Raw genomic sequence first — 19,831 nt, 5'->3', positions numbered from 1 at the left:
TTAACTCCCTGACCACCAGAAACCCTAATTTCATTTGGGTTCCCCAAATCTAAACCTTATCAATATTAATAACTGAATATTTGGGGGGGGGGTTGGGGCTGCTTTAAGGCAAAGTCATTTTTGATGCTGTATCAGAGATTCTACTGCTTAGCAATGCAAGAAGCTTTTAAGAAGTTTGTTAGAACTACAAGTTCTCTGAAAATGATTATTTCTACCAAGGTCTCCATCTGTCTTTAAATGCATAATGCCTCCTTATTTAATGAATATAACAAATATGATCTATAGCTTTTCTTGAAGTACTTAGAGCAGAAATTTAACCTGATATCCCCATACTAGTTTTGACTGTGTCTTACAGGCTCATGTGACAGGTTATGCACAAGTTTTGGGGGATTTTTGGGTTTGGTTTTTTTTTAATGTATAGACCTGAAGTCTCTGATTGATGAAACTTACTATTGAAATGAAATCTCTTGAGACTATAACTAATATTGTTTTGAGTTTCAAATTTGCATATAGTTTCCTGATGACTCATTAAATCAGTAACCTATTATTTGGGAGAAATGGCATAAGTTACTCAGAGGGATGCCTTCCTGATCTATCACAGAAGAATATCTTATCTGGGACAAGAGCTGGGAGGACAAACTTACCCTCTGCTTAAGCTAAGATCTTTCTGACTCAGTTTCCTAGTTCTGTTTCTTTGTTTCCCACCTGATTATTCCTGAGTCTGGCTATGAGGTGGACTTATTACTGCATGATTGGCTGTCAAACAGAACTAAGGATGATTTATCCTGTCATATATGTGCTCTCAGCCTGAGGCCCTGAAGGATCATTTTTGACACTATTATAATCATGTCCCTGATTTTTTCTCTTATAACAAATTTCTGTAATGAGAGCAAGTGGTCAGTAGAAGCCATGAGCAAAATACAAGTATATAGACGATATCTTGATCTTCAGTCTAGCCCTGGAAGCTTCTCTGGCTGCCATAAAAATCCTTAACTTTCTGGCTTCCTAGGATGAGGTTTTTTTTTTTTTTTTTCAGGTTTTTGTCTGAAGGCTTACTTTGCCTATAAGTCTGTTAAGTATCTGGGCCATGAATTAACTTTCACCTCCATTTTGCTCACTGGGTAGAGGAAGCAATCTTATCACTCCCTGAACCTTCCTCTAAGAAACAACTAGATGAAACCTCTAAGAAACTTTCCTGGGCATGGTTGGATTTTGTAGAATCTGGATATCTAACTTTGGTTATTGCCAAGGCCCTGATCAGACCAAGGCTTTTTAAGACCTTGAAAACTAAATTGACCTCTCTCCTGGTCTTAACTCTCCCTAAAGCCTTTTATCTGTAAGATGATGAAAGGCCGGGCCAGTCATAGGGATCTTGACTCAGTCCCTGGAACCCAATCCCAGATCCCTTGTTTACTTCTCAAAGAAAGTTAATGTCTTTGGGGTGACTCTCCCATCTTAGAGCAGTGGCTTCCAGTCTTTCTCATTGAGGAAGCCTCTAAGCTTACCCCAGACCAATCATTGGAGATTCTAACTCCCCACCAGATTCAGGGCATTTTTGCTTATACCAGAGTTTTAGAACTGGGGAAAGGAATGAAAGTGAATATCTATACTGACTTCAAATATGTCTTTCATGTTTTGCATGCTCTTGGGGATATATGAAAAGAAAGGGGATTTATTTTATTTATTTATTTTGACAACCAAATATTCCCCTTTTAAGTATGCAGGGAAACAATTACTGCAAGCTGTCTCTGGGCCTAGAGAGATTTCTGTTACATTTTGTAAAGGACAACAGAAGAGGGATTCACTTCAGGTCAAGGGAAATAAACCTGCAGATTCAGCTGCCTGTGATGCTGCCTGTTTGTCCCTGACCATGGCACCTTTAATTTCCCAACTCCTGACTCCTACACTCCCTTGCTAAAAAAAAAAAAAAAAAAAAAAAAAGGGGGAGGGGTAACACCCTTTTTCCTCCTAAGTAGTTTCAAACATGTTTAAGCCAACTTCTAATCCCAGAGACCAGCCAGTGGAAACTTCTCTTTGGCTTACATCAAGCTACTTATTTGGGAAATAAATGCTCTCCAATCCCTTGAGAAATTTATTTTCGCTGGTCACAAGCTAGGAGAAACAATTAAACAAATCTGTTAGATCTGCCCAGTTTGTACCCAAGTAAATTCTGAAAGAACTGATTAAAAAAAAAAAAAAAAAAAGGCCTATCTGGAAAAGGAATACATACTTAGGGAGGATTGGCAGATGAATTTTGTCCATATGCCCCTCTGGCAAGAGCTTCAAACTGCTTTTGGTTTATGTTGGGTAAAAGCTTTCCCTTATAAAAAAAAAAAAAGATCATACCCACTTAAGATTAATTATTACCTCCACTTTGCATATCATCCTCTCTAGCCAATGGTTAATTCTTCTTAAACATTATAGTGCTTGCACCCTAGACCATCTGAGCACTCCTTTCACTATGTATAGGGTCACACTATTCCACCCATTGTCCCTGCTTCTCCAGGAGATAAAAGCAGGAATTTGGGGAAATTTTTCTTTGGTATTTATTCTAGAAAAAAATGTCTAGATGAGAGACATTCATGACAGCCTCGTCTTCTCCCTTCCAGTCTTCCTCTGTGGGGGTTCCTGGGGTTCCCTAGTAACTACCATACTAATCCCACTTTTGTTTATTCTTTTTTTTTTGCTCATATTTGGTCCTTGCATGTAGTGTTCTGATTAGCTTTCTGGAGGTCATTGGACCAGCCTCTTTTCAGCTGAACAATCACCACAAGAATAGCCAGAGATAAAGTCTGAAAATCTTTATTGTCTCCTTGCCTGGGCCTGGGCCAGCTTTCTGGAGATCCTCCGGAATGTGTTTTGGTTTCTGTGGGGGGAGGCAGGAAGATCACGATGGTCTCTGTCTTGAAGTCTCCCTGAGTCCGGGAGCTTGTGCTCCAGCCTCCAGACACCACAAAGGTGGGAGATGGAATGAATGTACCTGGCTGAGTTTGTCCCAGCTTATATGTTCTATTATAATTACATCATCATAGGTGTGAGTCTTGTACAACTGCATTAAGTACAAAGGACATGTACTGAACTAGAGAACTACTAATCACCGTGTTAAACTAGATGACCATTGTCTCATCAATTCCACTGACTTAGCATCTTGTAAGAATCCTGGTTTCAAGTACAGACTTCTGGCCCATTACACTTGCATTTTTTTTTTTAACTACTTGTGAGAGTTGTTTCTTCCAGACTCCAAGCCATGAAATTCCAACTACTTGGTCAACCTGAATCACCTGAGACCGATTCTGACATTGAGCACCAGATGCTGCTGACACTCCCTACAAATCACTTGTCTCCCCTCCTCAGTCTGGACCCCACTGGGCAGGGCCAACTCTATATTTCTTCTCAGCATGAAGCAGCTCCAGAAGATGAGACCTTCATCCCTTTGTCCCAAATGAATTTGGGTCTTTACTGCTTGAGTGGGAATTGCAAAGTCCAGGTTAGCACCCTGGATACTTTAGAATCAACTGGGAGTCAGGATAAGCAAAAGTCCTTGGTCTTTATTCCTGGTCTTTAGGGGGAGAAGTGGAGGGGATGGACACAGGCTCTCCACAACCTTCCTTCTCCTCATCCGTTGTCAAAAGTGACCCTGGCTAGTCTTACTCCACTCCCTAGCTCCTCCTACAATTCTTTGTACACACTGAAAGATTGAGCCAGCACAGAATAGTGGGAAGGACCATTTTCCAAGCATATGCTAATAGAGTATTGTCCAATAGGTAATTAGCTTAAGTGGGCTGTCTGATTCCAGTGTACCTACTCAGAGTTTCCATCCTTTACAGGGATGATGATGGGATAATGGCCCTGAGGCCACTGGGCCTCAACAGTGCTGTAGTTCCATTGATAAAGCTGGCTGCCAGATGCCAATCTATTGGTCTATGATGACAGGGTTTCCAAGATAAATGGTGGGAGTGGGTGGAAGCAGGGTCTCTGCTGGTTCTTGCTCATAGCTTTAAGCATCAATGTCCTATCATGCACTTGCTTACCTTGCATGATGCACTTAATCTTTGCAATAATTCAAGATTTCCAGCTCCATTTGTTCAATAATGAAGAGAATCAGCTACACCCAGCAAAAGAACTGTGGGAAATTAGTGTGGACCACAACATAGCATTTCTGCTCCTTTTTTTGTCCACTTGCCTTTTTGATTTCCTTCTCAGGTTATTTTTACCTTATTTCTAAGTCCAATTTTTCTTGTGCACAAAATAACTGTATGGGTATGTATACATATATTGTGTTTAACATATACTATAACATATTTAACATGAATGGGACTACCTGCCATCTAGGGGAGGGAGTGGAGGGAAGGAGGGAAAAGTTGGAACAGGTTTTGCAAGGGTCAATGCTGAAAAATTACCCATGCATATGTCTTGTAAATAAAAAGCTATAATAAAAAATTTTTTTAAATAGTTTAAGATTTCTTAGCTAAGATGGTCTCATTAAAAGCTTCCACTGATGTGCGGGTGCTGGTTCTGAATGGGAGAGGGTGGGTTACAATCGAACTGAAGAAAGCCTGAAGGCCCAGATAATGAGAATGTTCTAGTGGAAGAAATGTATCAGGACTGGTGTGAGAAATCTTCAAAGACAAAGAGGAAGGACTGAATGGAACTAGGTGAAGATTTCTCAGGCTGTAGGACCTTAGGCCTAAGTTTCAGGAAGTCACTTATTCTCAGAGGGCTGTAGGGCAAAAAAGGTCAAACCCTAGGTCTAAGCTTCAGAAAGTCACATGAATCACAGGAAGTAGACAGAATTGCTGACCATTGGTTAGTGGTTACTTCCTTTTCAATGTATCTAATGAATTTAAAAATCACCAGGAAGGGAGAAGGTACTGGCATCTTTTCTGCTATATAATCTATTTTCTGTTTCTGCCATGTGCCACTCTATTTTGGACTGCCCAGATAGTAATGATGGCTCACTTCTTGCAAAAACTGAATTAAAACTTTCTGTTTTTATCTGGAGATGTCTCTAAGTAGTCAATTTGGATAAAAGGGGGGAGGGAAGTGTCTACCACCCACACAGTCCCTCCCTGATATCTAAACAGAGGTTTCCATCAGGTTATGACACTGTGGCACTCTTGGAGTCCTTCCTCATCCCTCAGAGGAATCCCTCTTCATTTGGTTTTTAACATGGATCCCTCCCATGAGGGCCATCTGCTGGAACCACCATACAGTTGCGTCTAGTCAACATTTTTTTTTTTTTTGCTGAGGCAGTTGGGGTTAAGTGACTTGCCCAGAGTCACACATCCAAAGTGTTAAGTGTCTGAGGCCTCTTGATTCTTCATTGTCCCTAATCTGTTCATGGAGGATTCTGATTAACTCCCAGTGGGGAACATGATTGTGACTCATTGTCTGTAAAAGACCCAAAACATTCTGTGGGGCTATTTGATAGAATGACAATTTATCAAGTCTCCTAGCCAAATAATATGAAGTAATTCAGGTTAAATCCAAACTTAGACATAAAGTAGCTATGTGACTGGCAAGTCACTTAATTGCTATTTGTCTCAATTTACTCAAATGTAAAATGAGAATAATAAATAGCACCTATCTCCCAAGACTGTTGAAAGGATATAACAAGATGATATTTATAAAGCACTTATCACTCTTATAAAACTTTTACCACTATCTATTTTCTTCTATATGAGATTTCCCCCAAAAGAATGTATACTTTTTGAGGGCAGGGATTCTGTGTCTGTCTCTGTCTCTCGCTGTCTCTCTCTGTGTCTTTGTGTCTCTGTCTCTGTGTCTGTCTCTCTGTTTCTTTCTCTTTCTCTGTCTCTGAATCTCTGTGTCTGTCTGTCTGCTCGTCTGTCTCTGTCTCTCTCTCTCAATATTGAATCATAACCTAGACTCATACCAAGCCATTGCAATGGAGATAGGAGCCACCAGATTCAAGGTCACCGATTCAGAGTGGACTGAGAAGGGGACCTGGGTTTTCTGGAGAGGGAATATGGTCAAATTTTAAAAACAAAGCCAAAAAAAGCTACTGTTAAGCAATCTAAAACATTGGCCATGTCTGAATACATATACCTAATTTTAACTGCTAAGAATACTTCACCATCCATCTTCTAAATTCATAATTACTATGCATTGATCAGAATTTTGAAATCTTTCAGTGTTGTTTTTTTCTTTTTTCTATCTTTTCTTTTTCTTTTTTATTTATGTCCCTCATGTCCTCTCCCCCAATTTATACAAATCTTCCTGAGTTTCTCTGAATTCTTCACAGTCTTCATCTCTTTCAGCATCAAGTCAACAAGCATTTACTCTCTAAGGTAATACCAGGCACATATCAGGCACTATATAATAATGATATTTACATTACATGGTTCACTCACTGGCTATCCACTTTCCTTCTAATTTTTTATTATTACAAAAATCAGTAGTATCTTCCCTTGAATAAATCAGTCACAGATCTCAAACTTCTAATATGTACCTCCTGTCATTCCAGGTCTTTTCTACCTCAGCTCCAGAGCCTGCCCTTGATCCAGGTACAGATTCATCAAGATGGACTTTTGCAATTATTATGGAAATTACTACTTTCCTCTCATACCTTAGGCTGGATCAATTATAGTTCAGTACAGAATTCCATGGTAGAAACCCAACTTTTGCCACTCCCTCAATCAATAGTGTCTCTTTAGAAGAGGTAAGTTTTACTCCTGAGGGTCAATTCTTTCTCTTGGCTAATACTACTTCGACTAGCTAGATTGGCTTGTTGCCAATAATTCAGGCAGGAAAGATTGGCTCTAAGCTACAAAAACCATTTCCACAGATGGCCTGATTTCTCTAGGAAGCCCCAGACTCTTGGCTGTGTTTATATTAGTGACTTTGTACTTTTTTATATTTTTATGTTAATGATTCTGTGCCTTTTGTGTCACAGATTGCCTTCATCTTCTGAGGGGGATCATCATGATTTTTGATATCAGAGACCTAAGGAATTGGGTATCTGCATTGATATTGGCTCTCCATAGTCAATAATGCATGCAGATCTCATGATGGAATACAACTACCATTTTTTGTTGGTGGCATATCACAGAGGGTTACTCAAGACATATTCATTTCTCTCATATATTTGTATAAGGACCAAGGTTTTTGCTCTTTTCCTCTTTTTCACTTGTTCATCTAGAAACCAAGTGGGGAATTTCTCATAGAAATTTACCCAGGCCAAGATTTAATCAGAAAAATTCTAGTATGGGCTAATGTGTGTATTCCTAACTCATTGTGTTTCCTCACACAGGCTTGAGTTTGATTCTCCCTAATATCAAGACAGGTGATGTGGAAATTGATGTCTCTTTGACCAAGATTTGAGTGACCTAAATCACATACCCCAAGACCTTCATTTTAAGATAGCTCACACCTGTCTTTGTGTTAATTAATCCAAGTTAAATGCCACCCCTCAGGAATTCTACTTCTTTGAATCAAGAGAATATAAACTGTGACCCTGTGGCACTAGGGATCTTTGATATAAGAGGGATGACCAAATTACCATCCTTTTATTAATAATCTCCAGGCTTTATTCATAAAATGATTAAATTACCCAGAAATGATGTCTCTTGAACCTTTTTAAATGTCACATGTAGATATAAATCTAAATAGATATACACCTATATACAAATACATATACATATATGTACTTATATATGTATGTCTCAATGATTGTTGTGCATCAGTGCTTGAAATAAAGTTCCCTACACATAATTTTGAAATTTAGTGATTGTCAAGAACTCCAACTCATGAATGGAACCCTATGCCTCATTGCTATTGTATTGTATATTTGTTAACCATCTACTATCTACTAACAAATCTAAACAAATCTATTCTTGTGTATTCTTGCATAAACTCAAACCAACTCATGAATTAACAGAGCTCAAACTGACAAAGAGATAGGGAGAGCAGACTTTACCCTAGAGCAGGCCACTTTGGGAGCCTTGAAAGCTTGTAGTTCCATAGCTTCCCTCTTGCACTTTTGAAATAACGACACTCCATATTCTAAGAAAGCTTCACAAGACCAGTCCAGACCTTCCCCCCAGAAATGTGACAAAACCTGGCCCTAACATCCAATCCAAAGTCAGAAAATAGGCTGGAAAAATGAGCAAACAAAAAAAGAACTACATTGTAATGAGTTATTATGGTGATAAATATGCTTAAGAGTTAAACACTGAAGAAAGCAACTCCAAAATATCTACTATAAAGCCTAAGAGGAAAAACACAATAAGGGGACAAATTCAACTAGAATTCCTAGAAGAAATGAAACAAGAGTTTTTAAGAGTTACAATTGTTATTAATGAAATAAGAACACGTAAGTGAAAAAATTGAAAAGAAATTAATTTAAAAAAACTTTAAAAGGGAATTAATAACTTAGCACAAGAAATACAAAACCTTGTTCAAGCAACAAATTTCCTGAAAATTAGAATGGACCAAATAGATGCCAATTACTCTAGGAGGCAATAAAAAATGTTAAAACAAAGTCAAAGATTGAGAGTATCAGGAAAGCAAAGAAAATGTAGTGTCTCATAGCAGAAATAACTGGTCTGGAAAACAGCTCAAGGAGAAAAAAAATTTTAAATCATCAGACAATCTGACCAAAAAAAGCCTATTCAATCATATTTCAAGAAATCTTTTTTTTTAATTGCTCAAATCTCTTAGAACCAAACGGCAAAGTAGAAGTAGAAAGAATATACCTGTAACCTCCTGAAATTCCAAAATGAAAGGAAACTCACAAAAACTCAGAATTTCTAGGTCAAACAAAAAATACTTGCAAGCAGGAAGAAAGAATTCAAGAACCAATATGCCATATTTAGGATCACACATGATTTTGCAGCCATCATTATAAAGAAGAGAACTTGGAATATGCAATTCTAGAAGATTATAGGATTATAAGCAACACTAATTTACCGAGAAAAAATGATTATAATGCTATAAGTGAAGAAACATCTTTAATGAAATAAAAGACTTTTAGTCAATCAATAAACATTAAGTGCCTACTATGTGCCAAACACTATGCTAAACCCTGGGAATACAAAAAAAGGAGAAAGATAGTACCCAATCTCAAGGAATTTAGACTCTAATAGGGAAGACAACCTGCAAACAAATATATACAAAGCAAACTATACACAGGAGAAATAGAAAATAATTAACAGGAGGAAGGCATTAGAATGAAGTGGGATAAGGAAAGACTTTCAGTAGGAAGTGGGATTTTAGTTGGGATTTAAAGGAAGCCAGGGAGGTCAGTACTTTCAAGCATTCCTGATGAAAAGACCAGAGCTGTGTAGAAACTCTGAGGCTCAAGCAAGACAGTTGAGAAACATAAAAAGGTTTACCATGAATGAACAGTGATGAAGGACCAAACAAAGGCAAACTATGGGGAGATGGTACCTGTGTCCTCTCAAAACCCTCTCATCAGAATTCATGAAGGGAGTCCAGTTAGACAAAGGAGTAGTTCTGTTATATCTTAGTGATCTTAAGAAAAGAATGGAAAGAGAAAGGAAGAGGGAATGGGGATGAAAGTGGGATGAGGAAGAAAGTCAAGGAAAATTATTTCACATAATCAGGGTGCCCATCACATAAGAGAATGGGGGGAATGACCCATATTTAAAGGTCATTGTAATTAGAACTGTCAAAAGAAAGAAGAATATGCATATATATGTACACACTCAGATGCAGAAATACATTGCACTCAACAGGGTGCATGGATGGGAAAGGGGAGAAGAAAGGCAGAATTAGAGAAAGAAGTTCTATTAATATTATTATTGATTAGTGAGAGGGATTAGTTTTAAATAAAACAAATTCTAAGCATGTAGCTTTCCTCTCTTTGAAATGGTAAAGAATGGAAATCTAAGAGGGTACTTATAAATTGAGGAATGGATTAACAAGTTGTAGCATATAAATGTGAGAGAATATTTACAGTGCTGAACTCATCAGGGGAATGATGTTGAAACATGTTACCCACTTTCTGATAGAGATGAAGAGCTCACAGTGCAGAATGAAACTTGTTTTACTCAACCAATGTGGAAATATTTTAATGAATTTTGTTTTTCTTCTTAATTAAGAGTAGAGGAAAGTAGGAGAGTGGAAGGGATTGGTTGATTGATTAATTGATTGATTTTTTAAATTTAAAAAAATTTCAGGTACCATCAAACTCCAGAAACATCTTCAATTCCTGACAATTCTATTATTGTTCTGTAAGAAATGACCAGCAGGATGAATACAGAGAGGACTGGCGAGACTTACATGAACTGATTCTGAGTGAAATGAGCAGAACCAGGAGATCATTATATACCTCAACAACGATACTGTTTGAGGATGTATTCTGATGGAAGTGGACCTCTTCGATAAAGAGAGCCTTAATTGATCAAAGATGGACAGAAGCAGCTACACCCAGAGAAAGAACACTAGGAAATGAATATAAACTGCTTGCATTTTTGTTTTTCTTCCCGGGTTATTTATACCTTCTGAATCCAATTCTCCCTATGCAACAAGAAAACGGTTCGGTTCTGCACACATATATTGTATCTAGGACATACTGCAACCCATTCAACATGTAAAGGACTCTTGCCATCTGGGGGAAGGGGTAGAGAGAGGAAGGGGAAAAATCAGAACAGAAGTGAATGCAAGGGATAATGCTGTAAAAAATTACTCTGGCATGCGTTCTATCAATAAAAAGTTATTAAAAAATTTAAAAAAAATTCCTGACAATTCTGCAAATGTGGCCAGATGAAAAACACTTCTGTTTCCTCAGACTCAGTATTCTCTGCTAAGATACTATATAAACCATGTGTAAGAAGGAAGGAGTGCTTCCAATTAATGTAAAGAAAGGAGACCTAGGGGACTCCATTTAATTAATCACTTAAACATATAAACTAGGTGTGAACTTGGCTTAGACACTTCTACTAAATCAATCAAAACCAAAAATGAAAACTAAATATGAATATTTCTTTATTTTTTTGGAAAGTACTTTGATTACTGGGTAACAGCACAAGTAATATATTGGAAAACAGTTGAAGTAATTGGACCCACCACTGGGCTTATTTATATTATAAATTCAGAGTCCAGTAGGAAATTCCATCAAAACTTTCTACCTAAAGATTCTGGTAGTAAATAGCTTAAGCTTAAATTTTTTTAATTCAGTATTTTATATTTCCCATTACATGTAGAAATAGTTTTCAACATTAATTTTTATAAGATTTTGAGTTCCAAATTTTTTCTTCTTCCCTCCCTCCCCCTTCCCAAGACAGCAAGCAATTTGATATAGGTTAAACATGTGCAATCCTTTTAAGTATATTTCCTTTTTTTTTAAAAAAATTATTTTATTAAAAGAACAGAATAAGAAAAAAGAAAAACAGAAAAGGAATACAAAATAAAATTAAACAAAACAAAAGAGAACATCGTTATGCGCTCATCAGAACATCAGGGATGATTCAAAACATCTAATAACAAATACCAATGCAAGAATGTATATTAGTAGAAGAAATCATATTCATGAATGTCCATCTTTTCTTTACTTTCTTGTAAATTGTTCTTTTGCTATCTGCTGCAGACCATTTTTACTTTATTCTTTTTTCCCCTTTAATCTCCCTTAAGCCCAAGCAGTCTATAGTTAAGAAAGGATATATTTCTATATACATATATAGTTATATACATACACATACCTTCACACATAGATACATACATATCTTTCCTATCCCTACTGAACCTTTAATTCTGCTCCTAACTTGTCTTATTACTTAACCTCCCCCCACCCATACATCTCTCCTTTGTCTTCTTTCTTCACCCTTTTCTTCCCTATCCATCCCTATTCCCCCTTATTTCTATATAGATTTTCGAGGGTGCTAAACTTTTCATGGTATATATGTAGTGTTGCCTATTTAACCCAATCCCAACATGAGTAGGTTTTCAGAACTATGAGCACTCCTCCCCTTCTAATGCTTCTGTGTTTGTTCTTTCTCTGCACCTCATTTGTATGAATTTTTTTTTATTTTTACCTTAACTCTGCCCCAATCTTACTTTTGAGCTGTCATATTATTGATGTCAATCTTAAATATATGCTATAAATTTCACATGTTAAAAAACACAATTTATCCATGTTGAGTTCCTTGAAATTGATCTTTGATATTGGCTCTTATATGTTCAATTTTCTATTAATTTCAGGTTTGGTTGATTGATAGAAAGTCCTGAAAATCTGCAAGTTCATTGAATATCCATTTTTTCTCATTCAATATTGTAGATAACTTTGCTGGATATGATATTTTTGGCCACAGGCCTAGTTCTTTTGATTGAAAATAGATATGATTCTAGGATCTGTGGTCTTTTATTGTGGCTGCTGATAATTCCTGAATAATTCTAATTTTAGCTCCAGCATGCTTGAATTGTTTTTTTTTTTTCTTATTTTTTGCAAAATGTTCTCTTTGATCTGGAGGTTTCGAAATTTGGCAATAATGTTCCTAAGTGTTTTCCACAAACGATCTCTTTGAGATGGTGATCAGTGGGTTGGTTTTTTTTATTATTTCTACTTTCTCCTCATGTTCTATCATTCCAGGACAATTTTTTTGGATTATTTCTTGCATTATTGTGTCAAGATCCTTTTTTTGGACCTTGGCAAAGGTCTAATTTTTTCGGGTAGTCTAATTATTCTTATATTTTCTCTTCTTGATCTAGTCTCCACAGTTGTCATTTTTCTTATATTTCAACATAATGTGGGTGGAGGGGATGGTGACTCTGGCTTCACTCTCCCCTCTGACCAGAAACTCCAAACCAAGAGTTCCACCTTCCAGCAAGTGCTTGCAGTCAGCAGCATCCTTACTCCACTGCCTCAATACTCATAGGTGTGCTAGTTCCTTCTCACCCAGGCCATGTCCTTGCAGTACAAGTGGGCCTGGCATTCCCAATCACCCAAGGTTCCCTCAGGTTTCCTGGACTCAGACCCAGATTCTACAAGCAATGCAGGAAGTTCACCAGAAGTGAAAGTTTTTGTGGTTCCTGCTGAGATTCTACACACACCCAGCTAACTTGGGGCTCCTCATTTAGTGTTTCTTTGGAGATACTCAGAGGTGGTTCCACTTCATCTGGATTAATCCCCACCCCAGGTCTTTCTTCAGATCTTCTAAGATTGTATACCAAGGACCCCTGTTCTGCCCCAAGCCTTCTTGATTTTTTTTTTTTTTTACCAGTCTATGTAATATTTATGGAGGAAATCTGGAGAGGTTGAAATTTATCAACCTACTCTGACATTTTCCCAGAATTCTCCCCAGTATATTTCCATATTTGTTATGTTATATAAGAAACATTAGGCCAAAAGGGAAAAAATGAGGAAGAAAAAGCAAGCAAACAAACAAAAATGATGAAAGCAATATGCATATCTACAATCTTCATAGTTCTCTTTCTAGACAGCCCTCCACATTGCTGAGAAGAACTAAGTTTATCATAGTTGATCATCACATAATCTTGCTGTTACAATGCATAAGGTGCACCTGGTTCTGCTCACTTAACAAAGCAAAAGTTTGTTAAGGTAAAAAAGGGAGACCCCAAAAGGTTGGGGGTCACAGACCAGTGTTGCGAGGTATCTCAAAAGAATATGCAGGCTTGAACCCATCTCCAAGTCAAGGGTTAAAGTTTATTGTAATTGTATAGTCAATTAAAGTGGGTTAAGTTCCAAAAGAATTTTAGCAAAGAATCAGGTGCAAGAAGATAAATTTATAAGAAAATAAGAAAAATATAAAACAGAGAGATCTAGTTCTTCATGTCTTTAAGATGCTAATTTTATGGCCCTGAGGAGTGGTCTGGGATGCACCACACAATTTGTCTCAGAAACCCTTTTATCACTGACTAACAGATTGTTTTCTGGCAATCAGAAAAGTTTCTAGGATACTATAATATTACTAAAGCCAGGAGATTTTAGGATCATTGATAAACAACAGATTGTTAGAACAATAGCACTCCTAAGGCCAGGGCCTCAGGATTAGTGATGTATTTCTCCCAGAAACTTCACCCTATCAAGTTCATGTAAGTCTTTGTAGGTTTTTCTGAAATCATTCTGTTCATCATTTCTTCTAGAACAATAATATTTCATTATATTCAAATATCATAATTTATTCAGCTATTCCCCAATTTCTAATTATTTGCCACCACAAAAAAGACCTGCTACAAACATTTTATACATATGGGTCCTTTTCCCTTTTTTATCATCTCTTTGGGAAACAGACTCAGTAGTAATACTATTGGATCAAAAGATATGCACAGTTTTATAATTCTTTGGAAATGGTTCCAAATTGTTCTCTAGGATGGCTGGTAAGTTCACAACTCTACCAACAATGCATTAGTGTTCCAGTTTTCCCACATCCCTTCCAACATTCACCATTACCTTTTCTTATCATCTTAGCCAATCTGATAGATATAAAGTGATATTTCAGGGTTATTTTAATTTGCATTTCTCTAACCAATAGTGATTTAGAGTATTTTTATGTGACTAGAGATGGCTTTAATTTTGTCATCTGAATATTGTCTGTTCATATCCTTTTACCATTTATCAATTGAGAAATGACTTGTATTCTTATAAATTTGACTTAGTTCTCTATATATGTTAGAAATGAGGCCTTCATCAGAAATACTGGCTGTAAAAATTATTTCCCACCTTTTTGTTTCCCTCCAAATCTTGGCTGCATTGGTTTTTTTTCTACAAAAACTTTTTAATGTAATATAATCAAAATTATGCATTTTGCATTTCATAATGTTCTCTAGTTCTTCTTTGGCCAGAAATTCCTCCATTCTCTAGAGATCTGACAGGTAGATTATCCCGTACTCTACTATTTTGCTTATAGTATCAATAAATCATTTTGGCATAGGGCGTGAGAAGTTGGTCTATGCCCATTTTCTGCCACGTTATTTTCCAGTTTTCCCAGCAATTTTTGTCAAGTTCTTATTCCAGAAACTTGAGTCTTTGGGTTTGTCAAGACTAGATTACTATAGTCACCAACTTTCATGTCTTGTGTAACTAAACTATTCCACTGATTTACTGTTGGAATCTTTTCAAACTACTAACTCATTAGAGTTCATAGATTATTGATCTGATCTTACAAGGAGATGTTTTGGGCTAGAACCTGAAACAAGGTACTAAGTAGAAGTAATTGATGCAATGCTTGTGTTCACACCTTTACTCATTGGAGTTCACAAGTATGGGAGATTCATAAAGTTAACTGTGTAACTTTGTGAATTCACACCTCCCTTAGAGCTCTTAGGGCCAGAGAGCACTATGGGAGAAAACCCATAATCCCTCTCTCTCGCCACAATCCCTCTCTCTCAAAGGAGCATAAATAGAGCTTCAGTGAGCCCAGTCAGGAGAGTTCAGCTGAATTACATTGAGAGGGGAGTGTCAAGTGAATTCAGCCAGAAGCCCTCTCTCAGAGGCAAAAGAGATTCATTCCATTTTCCACTTGGCTGGCTGGAGGCTGGAGAAAGCAGAGGCAGAAGCAAAGGACAAAGCTGCAAGAGCTCTTGGAACCAAGCAGAGGGATAGGCCTCAACTAACTGGGTTATTTTAGAAGGAGAAAATAAACGTTTGCATTTTTACCAGCTGGCTGCATTTTGGGTGATTATTACTCTTAACTGCAACTAAGTCTGCCTTCAGAAAACCTCCTTGAGAAACCTGCTTTCTCCCAGAAAGAACTATTATTTTAAAAGAAGAAAAACACCACAATTTACCATTTAATTTCTTAGCCAGTATCAAATGGTTTTGATAACCACAGCTTTATAATATAGTTTTAGTGGTTTATAATATAGTTAGATTTCATTTGTAATATAGTACGGCTAAACTGTAGTGTTCTCTTCTTTTTAAAAATGTGATGGTTCTCCGGGAGCTGGTTTCTCGGGGAGGTTCTGGAGGCAGCCTTAGTTTCAGTTCAGAGTAATAATCACCTCAAATGCAGCCAGGAATTAAAATCCACATCTTTATTGTCTCCTTCAAAATAGCCTGGTAAGCTTTCCTTGGTTCCAGAGCTCTTGTTGCTAGTCCTTTGCCTCTGCCAGCTTCAGCCTCTCCCCTTCTGAATCTCCAATTCTGCCTGACTACACTCTCTAGCTTCTCAATCTCCTCAACTGACTGACTCCACTGACTCAGCTCTTTTAGAGGTGTAAACTCAAAGGTTGACTCCTCCTCCGAGAGTGGGATTGTGAGAGGTGTAAACTTGTGAATCTCATATTGAATCCTGACTTGTGAATCTCCCAAACTTGTGAATTAATGTGTGAGCTAAAGTGTGAACTCTCAAAGGTGTAAACATAAGCATTGTTTCTATCAATTCTAATGACAACACCTTGTAAGGATTCTAACACTAAACCATACGAGATCAAGTTCTTTTTAATAGTATTTTATTTTTCCAAATACATTCAAAGATAATTTTCAACATTCACCTTTGCAAAATCTTGTGTTCCAAACTTTTCTCCCTCCCCACCTCCACCATCCCCAAGACAGCAAGCAATCCAATACAGATTAAACATATGCAATTCTTCTAAACATATTTCCATAATCGTCATGCTGTGCAAGAAAAATCAGATCAAAAGGGGAAAAAAGGGAAACAAAAAACCAAGCAAATAAACCACCACAACAACAAAAAGATGAGAATACAATGCTTTGATCTACATTCAGTCTCTGTAGTTCTCTCTCTAGATAGGACTTTCCATCTTAAGTCTATTGGAATTGTCTTGATTCACTTCATTGTAGAAAAGAACCAAGTGTATCACAGTTGATCATCACATAATCTTCTTGTTGCTGTATACAATGTTTTTTTGGTTCTGCTCTGTTCACTTGACATCAGTTCATGTTTCCAGGCTTTTCTGAAATCAGCCTGCTCATCATTTCTTGTAGAACGATTATATTCCATTACCTTCATATACTAAAACTTATTCAGCCATTCCCCAGATGATGAATCAAATTTTGACAGAAAGATTTGTTCTGGAGCTGAGGAAGAAAGGATTAAATTTCTTCCCTCCCTTTCATTCTTCATTATTGATCAGGTGACAACTTTGTGAATTAAAAATTTGAAGATTTGAACTGTCACTGTCAGAAGTAGGGTCCCTATAACATCTGTGGCTGATGGCAGTATCTGCATCTGTACCTGAGATATGCCAAGTACAAATCAGATACACTGAAGTAAAGAACCTCTGGGCTCCACAGGGGCACTAACTCTCAGAGCCCAGCAGAAAACTACACCCAAGGAGAACCCCATGAGGACTTTCCTAAGGAAGAAATAGGTTTTCGATAACTAAGTACTATGAGTTATTCTTTGGTTACATGTGTCTTCTATGTCTGAGTCTGATCTACCAGGGACCCGGTGTGTGTGTGTTTGTGTGTGTGTGTGTGTGCTCCTGATACAGAGAAAAATATTTTGTACTGTTCTTATTATACTAATTTGAGAATAGAAATGTATCCTGTGATTGAACAGCTTAACTCTTCAGGTCAAGAAAGGAGAAGATACACTCCTTTTAATCTAAAAATTATCAAAGATCTGAAAAAGACTTGCACTCTTTATGGATCACATCATCTTATGTTAAGATGTTATTATAGAATTTGGCTTATGAAATTGTAACCCCTAGTGATTGGAAATCTATAGCAAGGAAATGGTTAGAACCTGGACAAAACTTGTGGCTTTCTGAATATAGTGAGTTCTGTAGGATATAAGCCCAATGAAACAGGCAAAGTGGAGTTAATATACCAATCACCTGTGACCAAATAACAGGTGTAGGTCCTTTTACAGACACTTCAGCACAGATTAATTACCCCACAGCAGCATATGAGCAAATTACTTCTGCTACTATCAAGGCATGGGGCATCCTCCAAGGAAGGCAAAATAGAGGGGAAGCCTTCACAAAAATAGAGCAAGGTCCAAATGAACCCTTTGCTGATTTTGTGGGAGATCTGCACACAGCTGTCATATGAACTATTGGTGAAAATGCAGCAACAGAAATTATGATAAGACAACTTGCTAAAGAAAATGCTAATGAGCTTTGTAGGAAAATTATACTAGGACTACATAAGGATGCTCCTTCAGAGGAGATCATAAGATGCTGTGCCACAGTGGGCACAAATACCTTTTATACCCAGGCTATGATGCAGATTTCCCAGGATCCGAACAAGGGAAGACAGGGTCCCTCTTGGCAAGGGATTTCCAGAGAGACTTGTCAATGCTTTCAATGTGGTAAAGTAGGGCATCTGAAAGCTCAATGTAGGCATAGAGATAGAGAGAGAAAACAGGGGGGAGAACAAGACCCTAAACTCCATGTCCATAATGCAACAGAATGTAGATTGAATCAGGGAAATGGGATGGGAAGCCCAGCCCCAGGGCCCAAAGCAAAAAAATTCTTGGGGCATGATGGCAGCCGATGCTCCATCAGGTTTACTGATACAGACTCCTAATAGGCAATTTGGTGATAGTTACCCAGATTTTGACTCCTGACAACAGAATCCAGGAATATTCTGGACTGCAGCTATGACAGCTGATCAACCTATGCTCACTATCTGTGTAAGTGGTATTCCATTGAAAGGTTGATAGACACGAGTGCAGATCGTACAGTCATTAGAGGTGCCAACTGGCCCAGTCACTGGCCAAAGATTAAGGTAACCCAACTATTATATAACTAGTGATGGATTCTTGAAGAAAAGGTTTCTAAAGTTCTTCTTAAAGGACCAACTCTTTAAGATGCATCCAAACATAACATTTGGGCTGTATACTCTCATGATTTAACTATAAAGAGAGTAAACAAAACTTCTTTTCAGTCCACTCAGCAGAATGAATTGTATGCAATTATGCTAGCTTTTATTTATTATCCAGGAGATGTAAATATAGTATCTAATTCAGCCTATTCAGTAGGTGTGGTACAAAGAATTACCACAGGCCAAATAAGATCTGTAGCTTCTAATATATATCAGCTCTTTAAGGAACTTCAAGAGCAAGTGAGAAAGCATCCAGGTAAGATTTCCTACCAGTGGACTTCCAGGTCCTATTTTTGATGATAATTCAAAGGCAGATAGCCTTCTCACCATGTTAGCCAATACTCCTTTATTTCAGGTAGCACAAGAATCTCATTCTAAATACCATCAGGCTGCTTGAGCTTTACATTTGCAATTTGGGACAACAAAAGAGGAAGCTAGCAGCATAGTAAAAGCCTGTACAGTTTGCCTTCCTTTCCACACTCCTATGCTCTCTTCAGAGAAGAGCCCTGGTGATTTGAGATTCAATGAAACTTGGAAAATGGATGTGACCCATTATAAATCTTTTGGTTGTCTATCTTTTATCCATGTTGTAGTAGACACGGTTTCAGGGTTTACTTTTACAATACCAGCAGCAAAAGAGACAGCCCAAGGGGTCACTGAATTCCTTATACAAGCATTTGCAATTGTGGGTGTGCCACAAGCAATAAAAACAGATAATGGACCTGCATATACTTCTAAACATTTTGCACACTTTTTTGCAAAGTATCAGATTTTAAACACCACTGGCATACCCTTTACTCCTCAAGGACAGGCAATAGTAGAGAGGAGAAACAGAGATATCAAGACACTCCTCCAAAAACAAAAGAAAGGGGGAGCCACAGGTAACCCTAGAGAACTTCTAAATTTAGCTCTTTATGCAATTAATTTCTTGATTTTTGACAAAGATGCACTAGCTCCGGCAGACAGGTTTTATAACCCACCAGAAGGGCAGCTTCCAATGCGAGCAGCTCCACTATCTTTAGATAATCACCAGGTGATGTGGAGAGATCTAAAAAGTGGTGAATGGAAGGGACCAGATAGGTTAACTGCTTGGGGGGG

The sequence above is a fragment of the Antechinus flavipes genome, chromosome 4 (genome assembly GCF_016432865.1).
Source record: "Antechinus flavipes isolate AdamAnt ecotype Samford, QLD, Australia chromosome 4, AdamAnt_v2, whole genome shotgun sequence".
Classification (NCBI taxonomy): domain Eukaryota; kingdom Metazoa; phylum Chordata; class Mammalia; order Dasyuromorphia; family Dasyuridae; genus Antechinus; species Antechinus flavipes.
The sequence above is the reverse complement of the archived record's forward strand: the minus strand, read 5'-3'. Positions refer to the sequence as shown.